Source organism: Girardinichthys multiradiatus, chromosome 13 (genome assembly GCF_021462225.1).
Source record: "Girardinichthys multiradiatus isolate DD_20200921_A chromosome 13, DD_fGirMul_XY1, whole genome shotgun sequence".
In the NCBI taxonomy this organism is placed as follows: Eukaryota; Metazoa; Chordata; class Actinopteri; order Cyprinodontiformes; family Goodeidae; genus Girardinichthys; species Girardinichthys multiradiatus.
Genome location: NC_061806.1, coordinates 41,158,238 through 41,162,052, shown reverse-complemented (window position 1 = coordinate 41,162,052; position 3,815 = coordinate 41,158,238).

Here is a 3,815-nt window from a genome sequence, read left to right as displayed (position 1 = left end):
CTATAAAATATGGACTAAACCTGTAGAAATACAAATAACGCTTTACTCCCTTCACTTGTATTAATAATTAATAGTATTCCTTCCAAGTTCAATCCCAATTTATAAATCTTATCATGCATTACACTCCTCTCATAATCATATTGGCTTCACCTCATAATACTATGTTCTACATCCTCAGGGACACCACAAACACCACATTCATTAAATACACACTTAGCCATTAAATAAAGAGTTGATTTAAATCCAGTATGCCCCAACTTTAACATTGAAAAAAATCACTTCCTCTCTTCTTCACTTACCTTTAAAGACTTTGAACTTAATTGATTTCTGTATTCTGTAATGATGTCTTCTATTAGTATGGGTATCCCACCTTTCCTGCCATCCCTCACTACAACTCTTATTAGTAATTTGGCATCACATTTTCCAAATGGAGCATTCATTATTTAATCATTTTTAAGTTTCAGTGTTGTCTTTGCTATCTCATATGCGTTCTCATTTCCCTCCACACAAACATGTGCAGGAACCCAGCAGAATTATACATTAATTACGGTTCTTTGTATTCTTAAAAGTAATGTAAATATTTTCATCAATAAATCACTTCTTGCTGTTACCGTTGAACCAAACTATTTAATGCCGCTGTAAAGTCTGAACAAATGGGTGCCCTTTCAGGTTTTACCTCCTCTATCCATTGTGACCCTAAGATTAGAGCAATTATTTCAGCTGTAAATACAGTTTATCATTAAGTCTTTTACATATATCTACATAAAACTCCAGTATAAACTACGGTGGCCGTGGGGTGCAAAACACTTTTACAAGTACCGAAACAAATTTACATTTCAGAAAACACTTTTACATTTCAGAAAATCAACCGGAAAGGGAATGTACCAACGCCGAGGCTGACTTCCGGGTCAGCCTCAGGGGCTGCATCCTTCGAAGGCCGTATTTGAGTGGTCTGCAGAGTGTTTGGGATGCCTCGCTCTACTGTCCATCGCATCGTCCACAGAGTTACAGAGGAGATGGTGGCTATTCGTCACCAGGTCATCTACCTTCTAAAGACCCCTGAGGACTTAATGGTCAGTGCTACAGGAACAGGAAACTCTTCCCTTCCATAATCCTGCTGGCAGTTTCTGAGAGCCATTTTATTGACACGTATGTGGGCTGGCCTGGGTCAGTGCATGATTCTAGGATGCTCCGCCACAGCCCACTGTACAGTTTATCCTCCTCCAGGGTATTTTATCCTTGCTGATGGAGGGTACCCATGCCTCCAATATCCACTCCCCCTCATCACTCCCTACAAGAGGACAAGACAAGGTGTGGGAGCCCAGCGCTTTAACAGCCATCATTCCAAAAACATGCTCTATAATAGAGCGTGTTTTTGGAATGATGAAAACCAGATTCAGGGCCATCTTCCTGCAAGCGCTGGAGGTGCACGACACCTTTGTACCTCATGTAAGTTTTGACCTAGATCCATTTTATATATACATTATACATAATATATACACATATATGCACCCTCTTTTAAATTGTTTTCAGGTCATAACAGCATGCGCCATCCTCCACAACATCTGCCTTGGTGCTGGGGATGTCATGGCCCCAGAGGATGACCCAGAGGAGGCTGTAGAAGAGGATGAGGGTGAGGTTTGGACTGAGGCAGTCAGCGTTGCTCTCTGGCAGGACCAGCTTTCAGCTGAGGTGTCTGCCCTGGAGGAGGTACCACCAGAACATGACTACTGTGTCAGCCAAGTATAATATTATAGATGTGATTAATGTTTGAGGGGTATAACTAATTGTCATATTTTGTGAGCACCATCTTCTAATTCTGCATTTTTCCGATTACCTCTTAGTGATGTGGCAGCCGTCAATTCAGCCAGCCCTTTAAGCCCACTTGATGGACGATACCGTGGACAGCGGAAAGAGGCATCACAAACATCTGCAGACCACCTGTGTGATGCTTCTCTCACCATCCAGAAAGACAAACCAAAGGTCTCAGTTGCAGCGTCCCATCCAAGTCTCTGACCTTGTGAGAGATTTAGCCACATCTCCAGAGACTTTCTGTTCAGAAAGACATCTGCCTCTTTGTTCTGTTGAAGAGGTTTTTCCAGGAACTGGTCACTCAGGTTGATCCTGCTGTCTCCATTGTAAATACTTGTACATAGTTTTATTTTATGCCTTTTGTCTTGTAATCTTGATCTGTTTGAATGTTTTCTTCCCTCATTCTGTTTAAAATGCTGTTTGTATTTTTCATAATAAATTCTGTTTATAACTTTAAATGAAGTTGATGTATTGTTAGATCAAATGGAAATAACTAGTGACAAAAACACCTTAAAACTTTAAGAAACAATCTGAACAAAACTTAATATTTCTTTTATAGCACCTTATTTTGGTGCCATTCTTTGGAAAACAGTCTGTGCCCTCATGACCTCCCTGATCATCTCCATCATCTCTGTCCCTCTTTCTTTTCTGATCCCTTCCTGCTGGCTCACTGTCTTCCTTCATCTGGTTGACCACCGCTCCGCTTGGCCCTGGAGTGTCCTCATGGATGGAGGCAATTAGGACAGGAGGTGTTGTGGAAGACCTCTGTCCCAACATCTCATCCATAAAGACAAACCAGGGCCAAGTAGCAGCAGTGGGCTTTTCACTGACTCCCTCTCCTGACCCTGGATACTTACAATCCTAAAGTTAGAAGGAAGAAAAAAAGAGTTGACTAAACAGAGAAACCAATAAGACTTTTAGAAATATTTTTTTATTTGTGTGACATGAGAACTTCTGAACATACTTTATATTCTTTTGTTTTGTCCTGCAAGGGGGTGACCTTCCCCTGTTGGTCCATCTTCTCCAGAATTGTCCTAAACTGAAAGAAGTATGTTAATCACTGGATGGATATTTATGAAAGTTAGAAAGATAGGAGTTATTGAAACTGGACAGAAACTGACTGTAAAGAATGTAGTTATTGTACCTCCAAGCCACGGTGGCTGAGTTTTTATCTCCAGTAAAAAGGTGGTGGTTCTCACCCCTGAGTTTAATAAACTGACCCGTCTGCTGCTTTGTACCTAAACAAATATGAAAATACCAACAAACAAAAAAAAACATCTTGTTTAATATCAGAGCAAAAATAAAGCCTTTTTTAATTTCACATTTGTCTTAATTTGAAGAAAATATTACAAATATTTCTATGCAAATGTCTAAAACAACCTCTTTCAAACTTTTCACTTCTTTACTGAGATTCACTTACATTTGGAGGTTTATTCCTCGTCGGGTTTATCTGGAATCAGAAATTATAATGCTAACTGAATTATAAATAAACTTTTAAAACATATAGCACATTTCTTCATTAAAAATTCATATTGTAAAGCTTATTTATTCTCAATCACACTCTCCAGCGATACAGTTGGATTACATAAAACTGTCCATTTATTCTGGTTAACTTTAATATCACCTTAAATGTTAAATTGATTTTCAGTAACAATTAAAATAATAACATAAACTGTTAGAAATCACTTGTGTTAAACGTTCACTGTGATGACTGCCAGCGGGAGCTTAGTGCCGATAGTCCGGTCAGATCTCTACCGGGCTAGCTCACCTCACCGCCGGTAGGGCTGGCGAGGCGAGCCGGTTACTACGCCGGAAACGGAAAACTCCGAACACGTCGGAGCACATTTGAAATTAAGCGATGTCTAGATAAATCAAGCAGATATTTCACGTCTACATAGTTATATTCCCGCACTAAAAACATTGTAGAAGTTAATTTGTGTCACAGAAAGTGTAATTTTCCACAATTTACTCACAGCTTTTGTTGCTATGGTCCGCCATGGCTT